Source organism: Capsicum annuum, chromosome 8, assembly GCF_002878395.1.
Source record: "Capsicum annuum cultivar UCD-10X-F1 chromosome 8, UCD10Xv1.1, whole genome shotgun sequence".
NCBI lineage: Eukaryota > Viridiplantae > Streptophyta > Magnoliopsida > Solanales > Solanaceae > Capsicum > Capsicum annuum.
Genome location: NC_061118.1, coordinates 141,005,370 through 141,026,223, shown reverse-complemented (window position 1 = coordinate 141,026,223; position 20,854 = coordinate 141,005,370). Strand labels below are relative to the sequence as shown.

The 20,854-nt window shown below is 36.6% G+C and overlaps 2 non-coding genes across 2 annotated transcripts; one reads left to right on the top strand and one right to left on the bottom strand.

Annotated features, from left to right (window-relative positions):
* Positions 1-7,952: 7,952 nt before the first annotated feature.
* LOC124886816 lies at positions 7,953-8,059 on the bottom strand. The gene has a single exon (XR_007044223.1). It is a non-coding gene; the product is annotated as a small nucleolar RNA R71 (small nucleolar RNA).
* Positions 8,060-20,130: 12,071 nt separating this feature from the next.
* TRNAD-AUC lies at positions 20,131-20,202 on the top strand. Its single transcript has one exon. It is a non-coding gene; the product is annotated as a tRNA-Asp (tRNA).
* The last annotated feature ends 652 nt before the right edge of the window (positions 20,203-20,854 follow it).

Below are 20,854 nucleotides of genomic sequence, written 5' to 3'. Positions count from 1 at the left end.
CAATATCTAACTTTGTGACCCATGTCACCACACTAGAAATAACTTTTCTTCTTACCCCAATATTCACCCGAATAAGCCCTACCACGCTTAGGAAACAGGGGACGATTTGGCTTACTGCCAGCACTGTACTGGGACCTAGATGCATATGACCTGCTACCTTGCTCCTACCTACCTCTAGGCACGAGAGCACTAGAAGATGATGGTGCTGGCATAGACGAACGATCCTTATACTGAGGGCGACTCCCTCCCTATGATTTAGTCTGACCCTGTTCCTGCTACTCGGACCTAGCTCTTATATTCCCTCTCATTCTATCTCTCTCCTTAATCTTGTCTGCCTCAATCTATTGGGCATGAGTCATCAGCCTAGAAAGATTCATATCACTATTCAGCATAGCATACCTATACTCCTTAACCACAAAACTAGACACTACAGTCATAAATTTACTCATACTAGCCCGATTATTAGCCGCTAAGTTAGGAGCATACTTGGCCAACTGATTGAACTTTAGACAGTACTCCCTAACAGTCATAGAGCCCTGTCGCAGGTTCATAAACTCTTCCATCTTCGCCTCCATTATCTCCAAAGGGAAAAACTTATCCAGGAATGCATCCTGGAACTCTTGCCAAGTTGTAGGGACAGCTCCCTTACCTCTACTTTTCCTCCAAGAAACAACCCAGTCATAAGCAAGGTCTTTCAACCTATACGCAACCAACTCCACACTGTGTTCCTCAGATACATGCATCACCTGAGTAATCTTCTGCACCTCCTCTAAAAATAACCATGGATCCTCATCAGACTTGGACCCATAAAATTCCGACAGATTCATCCGTATAAAGTCACGGATCCTGGCAGCAGCTGAATCACCTCCCTGTTATTGTGGAGCCAGGGCCGGGTTAGCCTGAACATTTATAGTAACAGCTTGGGCCAGTGCCTGAAAGGCTGCTAAAATTTAGCATGAGACCCATTTTTATTCAATGGGTCAGCGGGTTGAGGTTGCTGACCATCATTATTTCTTCTCGCTCGACGTAGAGGCATATTTCTGAAAGAGGAGAGCACAAATCAATAGCAGAGAGAGACACTTTAAGCATAATATACTTCTTAAAGAAAGAATCACATTTTTTCCTAAAATGTCTTGTAGCCTCTTACTCATAGATGTGGCGCACTACACACCGATGACCAAGACTCTACTTAACGCGGCTTATCAGACTCTGTAGGACACCTTAAAACCTTAGGATTTGGTATCAAGTCTGTAACGCCCTAGAAAATGGGTCTCGGAGCGTCAGATGGTGCTTCAGGCTACGAGTAGCCCTAAGATAACCCTTCGAGCCATTTTCATTCAATTTAACACAAATCAATGGGGTTTCCATAATAACCCTCAAATATCAACAGAGTAATCATCATCCAAGAATAAAAGAATTTCAGAAAGATAACAAAATACAACTTATTAGTCAACTCCCAACATCTATACTAGTCTAAAAAGACTAACAAAATCAATAAAACCAGCGAGCCATTGAGACATGCCCCAACTGACTACTACTCAGTTATCAAATGTAAACAATTCCGTGAAACCAACATCAGACATCATGTCCTCAGAATATGAGGACTCATCACAACAGAAGATATAGAACAGTGTGTCCAAAGAATCACTGTCGAACCTCGAATTGAGCACCTGAACCTACATTCCGAGAAAATGCAGCCCACATCCGAAGATGTGGGTCAGTACCATGGAAAGAAACCCAGTATATGGGGGTGTATGCAGTTGTATAAACATCATCATCATAAATATTTATAAGAAATATGTAGGATGTATGAAAGACTCACATAGCCCGAAAAAAATCATCAGAATCATAAGAATGAAATAAGTACAATAACACATGTGAGTCATCATATAATTTGTCAATCACTTTCAGTTCATCAAGAATATAAATTCTCATAATGTAAATATCATTTAAATCTTTCGAAAGAATAACTTTCACAATTCCACTTTCAAATCACTTCACCATTCACCATATACACAAGGAAACACACACACACTGGGAGATCCTATCACCAACATAAACCATGTGAGCTACATGGAGTCCAACGTACAACCCACGTTGGGGAGAGCTATTCTATCCTTGCCATCAGAGTAGGACTATCGATATCAAATCCACACAAACTAGTGATCACTGTATAAATCAGCCTCAGGCTCACTCCTATGGGGGCACATAGTTCTAGGGAAGTAAGGTCGCTTTATACCTCCCACTCGGTGCTAAAGATTTCTCCTGGACTTAGCTCAGATCATTTCAAAGACAATCTACAACAAAACAATTTCAGTAATATATAAATATACATTGGGAGCCATCATGCTTCCCATCTATCAAAATCAACCACGTTGTAGATTTCTTTCATACTCGAGCTCAAAACAACTCCATTAAGACCAAAAGGTCAAATCATTCAAAATATCTTAAATATTCAACATCAACGTGCTTATAACATACATTTTGTCAAATAAAACACAATTTCCAATGGGGATTCACGACCCAAATATCAAAATCATGATAAATATCGTTCAAGATTCATGATTTATATCTCCACACATGTAAATTCATCTTTCAAAATCATAAACATCAAGATTTCATCATAATCATCATAAGATATGGTTTCATGCTTAAAACTCATAAAAATCAAATAAAAATCATGCCTTTGTAAAGAAAATTACTTTTGGGCACAAGAACGAAAGAGAGTTCTTGTTGAAAAACCCCGCATACCTTGAATGATGAACTTTAGATTGATACTCATTTTTGAGATGTTAATCGTGTCTTTTAATGATGGTTCTTGGAGTTCTTGAACTAGGAAGTTGGAATCTTGAATAAATTTGCAGAATTAATGGTGAACTTTAGAGGTTCTTGAAGTTGGATGTAGGAGCTTAGGGTTTTCTTTTTGAGGGAATTTGATGAAATATAAAATATAATGCTTCTAATAGGCTTTAATATAGGGATTGGACGGATTTTGGGTAAGGACGAATGACCAAAACACCCCTAAAAATCAAATAATTCTCGAATCTATCCTTTGGTTGACTTTTTTGATAGTCTGAAGTAGATCAACCATAACGTTTTACTCCGATATCCAAATTGGATGAAACCAATTTCATTAGAAAGTGGACTCTCATATATTTCCGTTGATATATAGTATCTCACCCAGATCATTGCGTACGGAGAGTTATGATCATTTGAAGTTGACCCAAAAATTTGCTTTTGATAGGCTGAAGTAGATTGACCATAACTTTTTGCTCCGATAAACAAATTGGATGAAACTAATTTCATTGGAAAGAAGACTCGCAGAGCTTTTCTTTTATATAGAGTAGATCACTCAGATCATTATGTACAAGGAGTTATGATCATTTAAATTTGGAGAAAAAATACGCCATGCCTCAGTACTTTATCCTGCATGTTTTACTGTTCACTACTATTCACGGTTCGATCGAAATGTTTATAACTCATCGTTTGGGTGTCCGTTTTGGATGATCCATATATTGTTGGAAAGCTTATTCCATACTCTACGCAATGGTGGGTCATAATCTAAGACATTCTGCACGGAAAAATTTATAATTCATTCTAGAAGATAGAACCTAACACATTTACGCACAAAATTTCAAAGAAAAATTTCTCGGGGTATGACATATATAAGGCAATTAATCAAGCCAGTTACCTCTATAGTCAATCACACAAGTCCGAAGCATATCTTCCAATGTATGAATTGTTCTTTCCGCTTGTCTATCCGACTAAGGAAGGAAAGCGGCACTAAGAATCACCTTAGTTCCCAAACCTCTCTGAAACAAATGCCAAAATTGTGATAAAAACTGAGTACCTGATCTGACATGAAAGAAACAGGCTCCCCATGCAACTTTGCAATCTCTTAGAGGAACAACTTCGCATAATCCTCTGTCGAGTAATTAGTCCTCACTGGCAACAAGTGAGCAGACTTAGTCATCCTATCCACGATATCCACGATAACCCAAATAAAATAAAATTGATTCCTAGATCAAGAAAGACCGGTAACGAAATTCATATTTATCACTTTCCACTTCCACATAGACAACTCAATTTCTTGACACAACGCTCTAGGTCGCAAGTGCACAACCTTCACTTGTTGACACCATGAATTTAGCTACAAACCTGGCCATAACTCACTTCATATTTCCACTAATAAATCTCCTTAATATCATGATACATTTTTGTTGAACCAGGATGAATGGCATAAAGTCAGTCATGAGCCTCTGTCAAGATCCTTTCTCAAAATCTATCTACATCTGAAACACATAATCTGCCTTGGTACCTCAAGATACCATCACCAGAATCTCATAAGCTATAACCTTCTGTTGTCTGACATCTCCATTAATCTTCATTAAGACACAATAAATTACCTATTTCTCTGTTTTTTCAGTACTAAGATATTATGCACCACCTTTTGCACAAACATATGACTATCCTCGAAATCCAAGAGATGAACTCTAAGATTAACCAAACGGTGAATATCTTTCACCAAATCCTGCTTATCCTCATCTACATGAGCTATACTCCCCATGGATAATCTTCTATGAGCATTAACAACCACATTAGCTTTACCTGGATGGCAATGAAGACTCATATCGTAGTCCTTGATTAGCTCAAGCCAACTCTTTTGCCTAAGATTTAGCTCTTTCTGAGTGAATGCGTATTACAGGCTCTTATGATCTTAATAAATATCAACATAAATTCCATACAAATAATGTTTCCAGATCTTCAGTGCAAACACCACGACTAATAATTCCAAATCATGAGTGTATAGTTCTTCTAATGAACTTTCAACATTCTAGAAGTATAAGCAACCATCTTTCCATGATGTATTAATACACAACCTACTCCCACTAGGATGTATCACAATAAACCACAATTTCATCATTACCCTCGGGCAGGGTCAAAACTAGAGTTGAAGTCAACTTATCCTTCAACTTCTCAAAATTACCCTCATAAGCATTAGACTATAAAAACTTTACCTTCTTTTAAGTCAGCTCTATCAAAGGGGCAGCAATCGACTAGAAGTTTTCCACAAACCATCTATAATAACTGGCCAAACCAAAGAAGCTCTGAATATTGATTGGATTCGCAGTCATAGGACACTTCTTAACTAATGCAACTTTCTGTGGATCCACCATGATCCCTTCACAAGAAACAACATGACCCAGATAAGTCACAATATTCAACCAGAACTTACACTTAGAGAACTTAGCATACAAAAACTGATCTGTTAGGGTCTGCAACACAAGTCAAAGGTGATCAACATAATATGACTCACTCTTTGAATACACCAGAATATCATCGATAAATACAATCACAAACAAATCCAGGAACTAATGGAAAACCCAATTATAAGATCCATAAATACAGTTGGGCATTGATCAAACCAAAAGACATCATTAGAAACTCAAAATATATGTACCAGGTTCAGAAAGTAGTATTTGGGATATTCGTCTCCCTAATTTTCAACTAATGGTACCCAGACCAAAGATCAATCTTAGAGAATAATTTAGCACCCTTAAGTTTATCGAAAAGGCCGTTAATACTTAGAAGAGGGTACATATTCTTTACGATTAATTTATTCAATTGATAGTAATTAATACACATTCAAAGGTATCCATCCTTCTTACGCACAAACAAAATGGGTGCACCCTACAGGGACATACTAGGATGGATGAAACCATTGTCTAAAAGATCTATCAACTGCTTCATGAGTTCCTTTAACACAACTGGAGCCATTTTAAATGGAGGGACAGAGATAGGATGAGTGTCTGGAATAACATCAATCCCAAAATTAATCTCCTTATCAGGAGGAATACAAAGAAGATCATCAGGGAATACCTTAAAAAATTCACAGATCACATGGATAGTTTGCAATGAAGGACCTTCAAATCTAGAATCCTTAACATGCATTAAGTGATAGAGGCACCCTTTACAAACCAATTTCTGAGATCTAACATTAGAAATAAACCTTTCCATAGGTACTAGGGAACTACCCTCCCACTCAATAACCACTTCATTTGGGAATTTGAAGACGACCTTATGGGTACAATAATTTAAAGAAGCATAACATGAATGCAACCAATCCATCCCAAGTATGATATAAAAATCCAGCGTATATAACTCTATTAGATCAACCAAAGTTTCTATATCATTAATAGACACCATACATCCCCTGTAGACACTCATAGCAACCATAGAGTCATCCATCTAGGTAGAAATAAAAAGGTAATCCAAAATACACTTGGTTCCAATACCAAAATATACAACCACAAATAAGGTCACATAAGAGAGAGTACATCCAGGATTAAGAAAATAGTGCACATCACGAGAAAAGTGTTTCAACATACCAATAACGATATCAATGGATACCTTGGACTCCTAGCGTGTAGTAAGAGCATAGAGATAGTTTCGACCAGTGATAAAGTTAGAAGAAGACATAGCACCCTTTGGTGTAGGAGCTAATGCAATAACAACATGAAACTTGTTTGCTCCAAAACCAACCTTAGAAGGATAAGCTCTCTGCAGGTGACCAATCTTACCACACTTAGAGCACTTGTTTCTCCCTTCTTTGCAAAACCCACGGTGCATCTAACCAAAAAATCTATGAGGATATGATGGAGCTGACTGAGCCCCACTAGCTTGAGACTGGGTACTATCCTCCCTAAAACCATCACCACTCTACATACGGTGATCACCTAATAGCTTCGGGTAGGGAGCACTAGACGTTGAGTAGGAACCAAAGTTGACCCACTTCTTCTTAGACTATTTTCCTCTATCTCCACCATTTTTATGTTGACTTCCACTCTGATACTAATATCAAAACTTCATACTATACCTTTCCCCAAATTCAGCTTGGTTCTTCTACTCTACTTTAACTTGCTACATATGGACCACAAGCGGAGAAATATCTATATCCTTGTTTAACAAGGCAACTTTGATTTCTAGAATTAAGTCTTTGGACAACCCTAAAGAGAGCTTCCTCATTCTAGCCTTCATGCTTGAAATAGAACAAAAAAGGGGAAACAATCCTAAATGCTTCGTATCCCCTCCCTTATAAGTGTGGTGTGGTACACACCCATATAGGAGACTATATTCAACTCGACTTTGTTGGACACCCAAGTTCTAAAACTAGGCTCTGATACGATATTTGTCATGACCCAAACCAGAGCCTGGTCGTGACAAGTATCTCAATTCCTATGTGGACCAGAGATCACCCCCTGCACCTAACCAACCATTGCCGAGGACTAGTATAATTACTAAATTGCTAATTTTTTTATTTTTTTATAATAAGTTTAAGTGTTAACAACTTGATCTTAGCAGTTAAATTTTTACAGGATTAGCTGACTACAGGACTGGCGAGAGATAAAGAGTTGGTAGAGCCTTTTGTAGAACCATAACTGATATTTCAACAAAGGAAAAGAGCTCACTACCCAATTTAACAGGTTTAAATAGTTGAACAAAGAAATGATCCAGTTGATCCTATCGATCCAAATGTTAGAAATATCCCAGCTCCAGTTATCCTAGTTGTTCCTGCTCAACCTACTGCTAGACTTGTTCATGAGGTGGAAATGCCACTCACAAACCATATGAATAACAGTATTTGCAAGCCTGAGCCAAGTGGTCGATTTGAATTGAAGTAGAATATGGTGTAATTATTGAATTCAGTGGGGCAATTCTTTGGCCTTTCACATGAAGACCCGTAACAGCACATATAGACCTTCCTAGAAATAAGTGATACTTACATTCATGAAGGGGTGAATACTGATTATGCCAGATTGACACTCTTTCTTTTTTCTTTAATTAGGGAAGCAAAAAGGTGATTTTATGATGAACCACCACTGTCTATCACTTCATAGGACGATCTAGCTTAGAAGTTTCTTATATTTTTATTTTTATCAGGGAAGACTGCACATTTGAGTAGCGATATTTTGAGTTTTAGACTGAAAGAAAGAGAGAATCTCTACCAAGCTTGGGAAAGATTTAACGGTTTACTCAGAAATTTCCCTCACTATCATTAGTCTAATGATGTTCTTGTTCATATTTTCATTGAAGTGTTGGAGCCAAATACCAAGATTCTTTTGGATTTAGCTGCAGTGGATAAGCTCTTGAGAAGACTTATGATGAATTACATACATTGCTGAATAGGATTTCATAAGGGAATCCTTATTGGCATACTGATTCGAGAAGTGCTCCTAAGAAGGTTGCAGGGGTATTAGAGGTAGACCATTTTACTGCATTACAAGTACAGATTGCAGTAATGCAAAATCATATGATTACTCATCTTAATAACCTAAAGTTCGGGGCTCCACAAGCATCAGCTACAGCTAATGCAGTCCAACAGGCAAATTCTTGGTGTGAGATTAGTGGAAGTAGTGAGCATGCAGTAGATGCTTGTACGGCTAATCAAGATTCTGTCAACTATGTGGGGAAAGTGAATCATCAGGGATAACAAAATTTTTGTAATACATATAATACCAACTGGAGGAACCATCCCAATTTCTTATAGGCTAGAAAGCAGGCATAGAACACTAATCAATATAAGGGGCTAGTGCAATAAAATCAATAACAGGTTCAGAATAATTAAGCTGCTAATCAAACAAGTAATATAGAAGAGATGATGAAGCAACTTTTAGCTCAACAATTGTATTTTGTAGCATAAGTGAAGACTCTACAAGCATAATTTGTAGTAGAGTTGAAGAGTCAACAGTTGCTTACTAGAAATTTAGAGTTGCAACTCGGTCAGATTACAGGAGCACAAAATATAAGACCTCAAGGAGGCCTACCTAGCGACACAGAGGCAAATCCAAAGAAGGTAAATATAGTTACAAGAAGGAGTGGGTTGCAATTAAAGGAGGCGGTACATGAGCATGTTAGTCCCACAACCAATAATGATGACTCTAAAGACAAGGAGGAGCAAGAGGTCAAATAAAAAGTTGTATGTGATGAAAATCAAGTGGAGAAGAAGACTTTACCTTAACCTTCCCCTCAAAGGCAAAGTAAGTATTAAGAGGAGGCGAGTTACTAAAAGTTCTTGGATCTTTTAAAGCAGGTTCACGTAAATCTTCCTCTTATTGATATTCTGTAGAGTGTTCTAAAATATGCAAAATATCTAAAGGACATTTTAGAAAATAAGAGATAGTTGATAAAGTATGTTACAGTTGCACTTACTGAGGAGTGCACATCCAAGATTCAAAACAAACTACCTACGAAGCTGAAGGATCCAGATAGTTTTACTTTGTAGATCACAATTGGATAAACCATCAGTGCTCGTGGATTATGTGACTTGGGATCTATCATGAATCTTATGCATATATCATAGTTCCATAAGATGGGTCTTGGGAGTCCCAAACCCACTACTATTGTTTTACGGTTGGCAGATAGGTCCCTTGCTAGGCCGGATGGTATTATTAATGATATTTTGGTGCAAGTAGGATCACTAATCTTTCTATTGGACTTTGTAATTCTTGACTTTGAAGATGATCCAGTTGTCCCATTTATTTTAGGATAGCCTTTCTTAGGAAAAGGATAATCATTAATTGATGTAGTAGCATGGGAGATGATAATAAGAGTGCATGACAAATTTGAGGTTTTTGATATATACAAGGCACTGAAATTACTAGCTAAATATGAAGAGTTGTCTGCTATATCCATTATAGATCTCGAGTTTGATCAGTATTGGCAGATGATCCATTAGAGCGAGCTTTGGCGGGTCGTGATCTTTAGCAGATGTAGAGGCATTAGCGTTAATTCAAGTCATGAATTCAGCAATCATTGAAATAAGAAAATTACCTTTTAAGCCATTGAATAGGACAATTGGGTCATTCCCCAAATCCTCAATTGATGAAGCTCCAAAATTGGAGATTAAGTTTCTACCTCCTCACTTGAAATATGTTTACCTTGGTGACAATGATACCTTTCCTATTATTTTGTCTATAGGTTTATCTGATATACAGGTAAAGAAAATAATAACAGTCTTGAAAAGAAGGATGAAGGCGATTGGGTGGCAGATGTCTGACATTACATGGATAAATCCTGTTTTTTGTATACACAAGATACATATGGAAGAAGGTTTCAAACAAAGGGTGCAACAACAACGTAGGTGGAATCCAGTGATGAAAGACGTTGTGTGAAAAGAGGTCATCAATTGGCTCGACAATGGGATTGTTTATCCAATTTTAGACAGCAAGTGGGTAAGCCCAATACATTGCATCCTAAAGAAAAGTAGTATGATCGTGGTTATAAATGAAGCAAATGAGCTAATTCCCACTCGCATGGTGACTGGATGGAGAATCTGTATTGACTACTGGATGCTAAATGAAGCCACAAGAAAGGACCACTATCCCATTTCTTTCATTGATCAGATGTTGGATAGGTTGCAGGGCAGGAGTACTACTATTTTCTTAATGGTTACTCGGGTTATAATCAGATCGTGATTGCACCCAAGGAACAAGAGAAGACTATTTTTACTTGTTTATATGACACATATGCATTCAGACGCATGCCTTTTAGCCTCTACAATGCACATAAAATATTTCAGAGATGCATGATGGTGATACTCTATGACATAGTTGAAGAATTTGTCAGGGTATTCAATGACAATTTCTCTGTTTATGGTGATTTTTTTTATAAATGCTTGCTGAATCTAGATCGAGTCCTAGCTCAATGTGAAGAGATAAATTTGGTGCTAAACTAGGAAAAATGCCACTTTTTGGTGAAGGGGGGAATAGTCCTTGGCCATAAAGTGTCATGTAAAGGACTTGAGGTAGATAGAGATAAAACTAAAGTGATTGAGAAGCTGCCACATCCAGTAACAGTCAAAGGACTGTGAAGTTTCTTAGGGCATGCAGGTTTCTACAGGCGTTTTATTTAGGAATTTTTGAAGATTGCAAGCCCAATGTGTAAATTGTTAGAAAAAGAGGAAAAGTTTAATTTTGGGGAAGATTGTCAAGAAGCCTTTGAGAAGTTGAAAAAGAAGCTAATAGAAGCTCTTATTTTGATTTATCCAGATTGGGAGTTGCCATTTGAATTGATGTGTGATGCAAGTGATGCGACTGTTGGAGCTATTTTGGGGCAAAGAAAAGACAAGGTCATCCGTTCTATTTATCATGCTAGCAAAGTTTTGAATGATGCTCAGATGAACTATACAGTCGTGGAAAAGGAGATATTAGTGGTGTTTTACGCATTCGGCAAATTTAAATCTTACATGGTGGGCACTAAAGTTATTAGTCACACAAACTATGTGGCCATCAAATATCTTTGCAATAAAAAGAATTCAAAGCCTCATTTGATCCGGTGGATTTTATTACTGCAAGAGTTTGACCTGGAGGTTCATGATAGAAAAGGAGAGGAGAATCAAGTAGCATACTATTTGTCATGACTGGAGTATCATGAACATATTGTGGATGACTCTATTTGTATTCAGGAAGAATTTTCAAATGAGAAATTGTTGGCTCTAGATGCGTGTGAGCTTCCATGGTATTCTGATATTGTGAACTTAGTAGCATATTCTGTTTATTCTCCCAAATCCACCACTCAACAAAGAAAGAAACTGCTTCATGATTCTTGTTCTTATATATGGGATGAGTGGTATCTTTTCAAGTAGGGTCCTGATGGAATTATATGTAGATGTATTTCGAAAGATGAATTCACACAATTTCTACATAAGTGTTATTCATCCCCTTATGGTGGATATTATGGAGGAGAAAGAATAGCCCAAAAGGTTTTGCAATTTGGTTTCATTTGGCCAACATTATTTTGAGATGCAGTAGCTTTCGTAAAAAGTTATGATCAATGCCAAAGGTTAGGTGCAATTTCTAGTAGTCATGAGATTCCCCTAAACAACATCATTGAAGTTGAAGTATTTGATGTTTGGCGGATTGATTTTTTGGGAACATTCCCACCATCAAATATTAACTTGTACAAATTAGTGGTGGTTGATTACATATCTAAGTTGGTGGAAGCTATAGTTTGTCCGACTAATGATGCGAGAGTGGTACTAAAATTTATGAAAAAACATGTATTTTCTTGATTTGGCATGCCTCGAGCTATAATCAGTGATGGAGGTATGCATTTTATTAACACTTGGTTTAAAAATATTTTAGCTAAATATGGTGTTAGTCACAAGGTGGCCACTGCATATCATCCACAAATAAGTGGTCAAGTTGAGATGTCCAACAGAGAGATTAAAGAGATACTGCAAAAGACTATAAATGGGCAATGAAAAAATTGGGCCAAGAAGCTAGATAATGCATTATGGGCATTTTGAACAGCTTATAAGACACCCATTGGAACCTCTCCATATCGTTTGGTTTACGAAAAAGTATGTCATTTGCCTGTAGAGCTAGAACATTAAGCTTATTGGGCCATTAAAAAGTTAAATCTTGAGATAAAGGCCATGGGAGAGAAGAGATTGTTGCAGCTTGTTAAACTTGATGAGTTTTATATCCACGCTTATAAAAATTTCAAGTGTTACAAGGAGAAAACAAAGTTATAGCACGACAAGAAAATTTAGGACAGAATGTTTAAACCCGGACAACTTGTTTTGCTATTGAATTCAAGGTTAAAGTTGTTTTCGGGAAAATTGTGATCTAAATGGTTTGGGCCTTTTGAGGTGGTGAAAATAATGCCCCATGGAGCATTTGAACTTTGGAATAAAGAGAACACTAAGACTTTTTTGGTGAATGGACCACATGTGAAGCATTATTGGGCTGATCATGGAGATAAGCACAATGTGTCCATCACTTTTGCTGATGAGTGGGATTGAGCTAACTCGTGCCATGATGAAAAATAAGATGTTATGTGGGAGGAAACCCACAATTGTAATGTAATATACAGTTTAATTTTTAGTTGTTAAAGATAAAGAGAAAAATATAAAAAGATGAGTTGTGCCACGACAAAAACTAAGGCACTGAGTGGGAGGCAACCCACTTTCTCTTGTAATATTTTCTTGTTTTTGTTTGATTTGTAAGGATGAAAAAATTGGAACTAAGGAGAACATCATTGTTCAAGGAAGCAATCAGGTTTACAAAAATTGATGTGTGTAAGTCAGGTGCAAAAAATCAGGTTAAAAGGTTGAGAAATGCCTTGGGAATGTGAACTGGGAGGACAGCGCATCGCGAAGCTGGCAAAAATGGCAATTGTCAAATTTCAGTGGCCTGGCATGATACCCATGCATCGAAATGTCTGGAAAATTAACAATTGTCAAATTACAATGGCCTGGCGCTATACTACAATATCGCAGTGGGTTGTTAAGTGGAAATTGGCACTTTTCAGTGTACTGACATAAATTTCTAAATTAACCTAACCCAACCCGTCCCTCTATATATAACCCCTCAACCCTATATCCCTTAATTTCTCATCTTCAGCGTCGCCTCCCATCCCCTTAAACCAACTAACTCTCTCAAATTTCCTTAAGATTTTATCTTTCTATCAACAACTGAGGTAAGTGCTTCAAGGCTTAAATTTTCCCTCTGTTGAATTGAGAATTTCAATATTTTTGGGCATGAATTGGTTATATTCTTCATAATTGTTGTGCATTATAGCCCTATATGCTACAATTTTCCTTTAAAGTTTTGTGAATCCTTCATCATAGTCTTCATAATATTGCATTGATTTGTTTAATTGGTGAGATAGTGATGGATTAACTAAAGTGCAGGGTTATACTTAGGTTTTAATTGGGTAATTTGACTGCTTGGGGACATTAATTTATCAAATATGTGTGGTAGGACATAGGTTGAATTATATATTTTGGAATCCATGTGGTACATTTATTGGAGATATTTTGAGTTTGAGTTTTTATAAGAAAATCTTGTTGACCATACTTTACATTTTGTTGATTATACACAATTTACATTTTGTTGATTATACACAACGTATGAATGTGTTAAGCATAGGGTAATGTACGTCACCACGAAGAAAATTCTAAGTACCTTGCATGGTGATGATGGACTGATGTGTAACAATTAAGTGTGGGGTAAATTAAATTGGTGCTAGGCCTATGAGTGAATAAGATTTGCAAGTCTTGATTGACAATACGAATAGAGAGTTATACAAACTGTGGAATTTTGGGTTAGTGTGTGTGATTGAATCGTTATTGTAATATTGTGCACACCTTGATTGTCGACCCTTGATTTAATATATAGTGAAGTTAATGAATATTCCAACTTGTATCTACTTGTAATTATCTCACAATCACATTAAAGAGATGTAACGAATAGGGAACATCACTGTGGATAGTTGTCTATGATCTAAAATTTGATTTAATATATGAGGATTGCTTGAGTTAATGACCTACTAGGGTCCTAGTTTGTTCTGGTTTAGCTGAAATTTGATGTTGCTTAAATTATGGACCCATGTTCTAGTTCTAAATATTTAGAATATGGGGATGTCTAAGTACCCTATTCTTATGTAGGTGTAATTGAGCTAACAATTAAGTGTGGGGTGACGATTGTGACCTGCCCACACCTAGTTCAAGTTAGCACAACTTAAGACTCAATTACTCACTTATTTGTTGCATGTATAGAATGACAGGCACCATGGATCCCCAACAACTATAAGGAAAAACTAAGGCTGGTCCCTCTACACGAGCTAGGAAATTGTAACGCCCCAAAATCGGGTCCTGACACGTCACACGGTGGTTAGTATCACAAGTGACCCCAAGCTAACCCTTCTACTTGCATAACTCATAAGCAACTGAACAAAAAGTATAAATCTATACAAATCTATGGAAAATAACTCTTTTCTGAATATGATAGATACAAAACTAAATTTACAAGATTACAACTCTGCTTTTACAACCAAAACTAAAATGGAATACATCAACTTCTACTGACTGTCTATGAAGCCTCTACTAGTACTGACTATAGGTAGCTGGGTCATGACTCCCCACTATCCCAACTCAATACGGTTGGATAAAGAAAATACAACACTTCTCGAACTATATAACTAACTCAAGCCCTTGAATCAAAAGGACTCATCACCTACTGACTGGACGTCGCGAACTGACTGGATCTAAAGATGTACACTATACCTTGTACCTACATTCCGAGAAAATGTATCCCACATACGAATATATGGGTCAGTACCATGGAAACGTACCGAGCATATGGAGGTGCAATGCATTTATAAAATATTATCTTAATATCATCACAGTTATAAAATTATGCATGCTGATATAAATGACTCACTTAGCTCGAATTAAAATCATCATAATCATAAGAGAGTAAAATATATCGGGTGAAACATTTGAGTCATCATAATAAATATCAATTCACTTCCATCTCAATTCCAAATCATCAACGTAATCAAATCTCATAACAATTCTCTTTGGAATATATGTTCATTAAATCTTTCAAAAACAATGACTTTCTCAAACTCAGTCTTTCCAACAAATATGTTTTCATCTCAAATAGAAGAATAAGACTTTGAATACACACACACATTGGGATTCTCTTACAACCGACATAAACCATGTGAGCTACATGGAGTCTAACGTCTAACCCACGTTAGGGAGAGCTGTCCTATCCTTGCCATCGGATTAGGACCTTAAATCATCAATCCAAACACTAGTGATCACTATATAAATTAGCCTCAGGCTCACATCCTATGGGGGAACGTAGTTCTAGGGAAGTACCAAAACAGCTATACCTCTCGCTCGGTGCTAAAGACTACTCCCGAATTTAGCTCAAATATTTTCAAAAGAAAATTCACTAATAAACAGTTCAACAATTCACAATGAGAGCCATCTTGCTACCCTTTTTATAATAATCAATAAAAATGGATTTCTTTTCTCATCTCGGGTTCAAAAACACCCCTTTTTATGACCGAAAGGTCAAAGATTCTTCATCATCTCAAATCATTCAAACTCAAGGTGTTTATAACACATGATTTCTCAAAAACAACAATCTCAAATAGAGTTCAAAACTCATGTCTCAATATCACATTAAAACTTATCAAAATTCAAGCTTTACATCATAAACATATATAAATCCCTTTAAAATCTGGAAAATTCAGTTATAAAGTACAAAATATCATCATTCTCATATAATTCCGCTTCTAAAATATCAAAATATCATAATCTCGTGATAATCAATATAGGATATAAGTTCATTCTTCAAAATCATAGTAAAACATATGAAATCCATAACTTCGTAAAAGAAAGTATTTCTGGGCACAAGAATGAAAGAGTGTTCTTATTGAAAAAAAACCCCACATAACTTAAAATTGAAGCTTTGAATGACTTTTCAAATGACGTAATGCTATTCACGAACTTTTGGGTGTCACTCGTAGCCTTCGTAATGGGGATTCCGAATATGTAAAAATTATTGAATTCTCACGGTTAAATCTCTAGCTATTGGGGTTTTTATGTTGAAACCCTAAAGGTTGTTCTTGTTTATTTTGAAAGAAATTGAACTTATTTTGATGTTGTGGGAGTTTAATCCCATGTTATAGACATATATAGGGGTGTTTTTGGCACTTCAAAGTAAGGTATGCGGCACACAACCCATGGCAGATCTTAAGGTGTGCGTCTTACGCTTTATGGTAGAAATTTAAGTGTTCCTCGCACTCCCAATCACACACATTTGATTGGGCAGCGCATTGCCCATCGCACACCCTTACTGCCTCTCACAAAAATGGGCATAACTCTTCATTCGGGTATCGGATTTTTGCAAAATTGGTATTGTCGGAAAGATAATTAAATTATATACAATTTTATAGGTCTTGTTATGAAAAATTTCATGTATATTAAGATATATACACGTTTGAAGTTGACCCTTGTAGAATCGAATATCAAATGTTAGCCAAATCAAATGATCTTAGCTCAACTTGGGTCTAAGTGATTTATATGAATATTGTTGACCTCAAGATAACTTCACATACTAGGATAAATATCATGAAATCTATATTCACATGGGAATCACTTAGATTAGACCTTAGATGCGCAGGAACGGCGGTTAGAATTCTAGCACGAAAATATGAGATATTACAGAAATGGTGTAGGCAGTCTGAAAATCAACTTGTTGGGGTGCCACGTGCTACACCACGATAGCATAGGCAAAAAAGGAAGTTTGGGTTCAAGGCAGTCCAAAAGTAGGCAAGTAGTGGTAATCCAAACACACTAAATCCAAATACATTCTGAAGGTTTTTATTGACAGGGTGATCCTGTTAAGGGATTGCCCAAGAAAGGTGCGACGAATAGAGCATCTAAATATGAAATTTATCTTTCATTAGCCTACTGAGTGTAATTTATACTTAGTACATAAGTTTTATGCGAATTGGGATCCAAGTGACCTAGATCATGAACTGAAGATTTATGGTAAAAGGGTTCATTTCACAGCTACGGATATCAATAATTTATTGGGTATACCTGAAGTGGATGCAAACCAATTAAGGAAATTGATTATCACTCCTCTTTTGATCATATCAGACATTTGATATGCAGTACACGCTCATCTGCTAGGTGGACAAGGTACCGGGTTACTGGCTTGCATAACTCTTTTCCTTATGCACAAATAGACAAGGAGGCCTGAATATGGGGATGGATTTTATATCATTGTCTTATTAAAGGCAAACATCTAACAGAGGTTACACATCACCGGGTATGTCTGATTTATGCTTTAATGTGTGATGATATTGAGACTAATATTGGCCAGGTCATATTCTCAGCTATGAAGAAAGTATTCTACCACTTAGGGAGTAGCTATGGTTTTAGAGGACAGTTGACTAGGTTCTTAAGGAGGCTTAGGGTGGATGAGAAGGAGTTAGATTACAAGATGGATGTTGTCACTCGCCCGGTTGATATTATGACAGCTAGGAGCATTGCTGGGGCCCAAGTCCCAATCCTAACTATGGACAGTGTCATGCTCGGGCTGATGAGATATCTTCCCAGATGTTTGGTCTACAAATATTGTAGCTGCAGATAGGGGGAAAATCTACAACAAATTAAGAACTTTATGTTGTGGAGTTAGATTACCCCCTGGGCCATCATGCTAGAACTTTGTTATGCATCGAGCCTGAGTTCGTAGAACCTATTAATGATGATGTACCTACTGATGTTGAGAGATGGTACCAAGACTCAAATGTTGAGTCAGATGCTGAGGATCAATTAGATGAGGGTTAGGGCGATACAGAAACTGATGATACTTATGAAAAGGAAGGTGCAGATGATGTCATGATGGCGATAGTGCCCTTTGACTGAGCAGAAAGTATGACGCCAACTTGCCTTATGCTTATTGAAAGCACTGGGACATTGCTACTTTTAAGTGTGGATGTTTGTACTTCATTTTCATCTGTGATTTCTATCTTGGTTTATTTTGGTTGGACAATTTCTATTTTTTTATTTTTTTTAGAAAATTTCTATTCCTTTTATGTTTTATTGGATTGTAATAGTTAGTAAGTTGAAAGATGGATTTGTGCAATTTTCCCTAAAGGCATTTTTTGCATTTATCTATCAGTTTAAAGTGTTTGTTTTATTTATATTTGTTCTCCATGGCAAATTTCAATTTAAAGTAATTATTTTTGCCCTTTCTGGCAATTTGAAATAACTTGTCATAGCTAGTGCCTTCCCCTTTGATAGATGGATGATGACCGTCTTAAGGGGAGTTGGTCTTAAGAAGTAAATAATTGATGAGAATCCATCACAACTTTAAAGAAGTGATGTGTGTGGGCCATTTTTTGCAGGGATTTAGGCTGAATTGAATTTTAATAACAAAAGCATGTCTAAAATTTCAAAAAAATTTAATTGTAAACTGCTTAATCTCGATAGGTGAAATACGAGTTGTTCGTTTAATGTTGAATTTGACAAAGAACGAGATCAGGAATTGTAATGATCCGATTTGATTCCCTGCATGCACAGTGAGTGTGAGTATTTGTGTATATTCTACATGTATAAGAGTGTCTACAACTTGCCCGATGTGTTTGCAAAGAGAAATAAAGGGTGTTGGATGAAGGAAATGATTTAGGCATTTCTTTGTTAGCCTAATTATTAAAACTTTATTTACCTACCCTTATGCATGTCCTTAGTTATCCTCGTTGAACCTATAGCCTAATTTCTTTGGTAGCCTCATATGTAGCCAAATCCCTTCTTTGATAGGCCTTGAATTGATCTATAGCTCCACAGCACTTTAGTATATATGATTAAAGTAGTAGGGAGTATGAAATTGAAGTAGGAGAAATGTGAAAGTAAAGCCCTAAAGAAATAGTTATTTGTGTGTTTAAGTGTGATGGTTAGGAGTTATAAGAAATATGAAAAAAAAATTAGTTTTGTAGCCCGATTTTGTTACAATGAACTTTTTTTGGCCCTGGTCTATTTCGGACATTGTGCACCTCAACCAAGGTGACTAGCTTTATTTGAGAGTGGCTATAATAGGGGTGCGTAATAGTAAAAGGGTGTAAAGAAGAGCTGAAACTTGAATCATGGTGTAAAAGAAAAATACTCCTACCATAACTGTTGTTAATGTACTTGATAAAATTGGAGTGATAGAATGTAATGTGTAAAGGTAATGAAGTGGAAATTGGGTTGATAGAATGTGATTTTGATTTTGATTGAAGTTTATTAAAGCGCTTAGGGATATTAGTCACTATTTCCTAAATAGTTCCTACCAGTCCCTTAGCCTACATTAAAACCATGGAAGACCTAATTGATCCTAGTCTTAACACCCGACTATTAGAAGAGTAGTACACTAAGGGAAATCTTATGGTTCACTATCTATCATGTGTGAATTCTTTGTTGAGAGTGAGTGATTGAATTTTGATATTCCCTTAATATGAAAAACGGAAATTATGAGTGGTATGGGGAAACTCTATTGTTGTGAGGGTGCAGGCGGATGAAAATCCGAACCTCTTGTTGTGTTGTTTGATTAAGTGATTTGATTAAGTTTGCCAACAAAGAGAATGTCACTATTGAGATAGTGAGGTTTGAAATAAATTATCCATGAGCATAATAGTATTTTTGACATGTTTTGAGATTAAAAGTCATCGTTATAAATTGTAAGCGCCCAATGCAAGCATAACTCTTTGGTTGTGATGTGAAGATTGATTGAGAGATTATGGTTGTGGTTGTTCGAGGATGAATAAGGTTATAAGTGTGGAGTCGTTGTAGTATAGTGGTAAGTATTCCCGCCTATCACGCGGGTGACCCGGGTTCGATCCCCAGCAATGGTGCCAAAAACTTGTTTCCGCTCAAATGCACACGCAAGTGCACATGATCGTACAAGTAATATAGTGACTTAGACAGTCAGATATCCACGAGGACTAAGCAACTAGAATTTAACCCAACTTTTAGATTTAGACAACAAAGTATTAAGTGTTGTAAAGTATCAAGGTGTTTGTGAAATTGTGAATAGATATTATAAATAAATAAGAAATAGCAATTTATGACAATAGCAAAGCAAGCAACGGTTGTTACAGTAATGATGAGTATTCCAGGGTTGAGGCACATCGAACAATCATACAATTCTATCTTCTTATCGCATTCTACTTGGTTATTGGGTTGTTGATTTGCAAGGTTTATACTACGATCTTGGTCTCCCGACCTCAAATCTTCTATCTATTGAATATTGTAACTACAACTCCCGTAGAGATACAACAATTCATCTAGATTGATAAAGTTATCTTCTTTCCATTGAACTAAGCAAGGCTTCTAGGTATATCCTTATCCTAGATGCTAATTCAAACCCGTTATTTCATAAAAGGATAAGAACCTAGCTCCTCAATTTCTTTGTTCTATCCTATGATTCTCCTCCCGAATTCACATCAAAATATAGATTTATTTCAATGGTGGCCACTTATCAAAATAGTAAGCTCAAGAGATTAA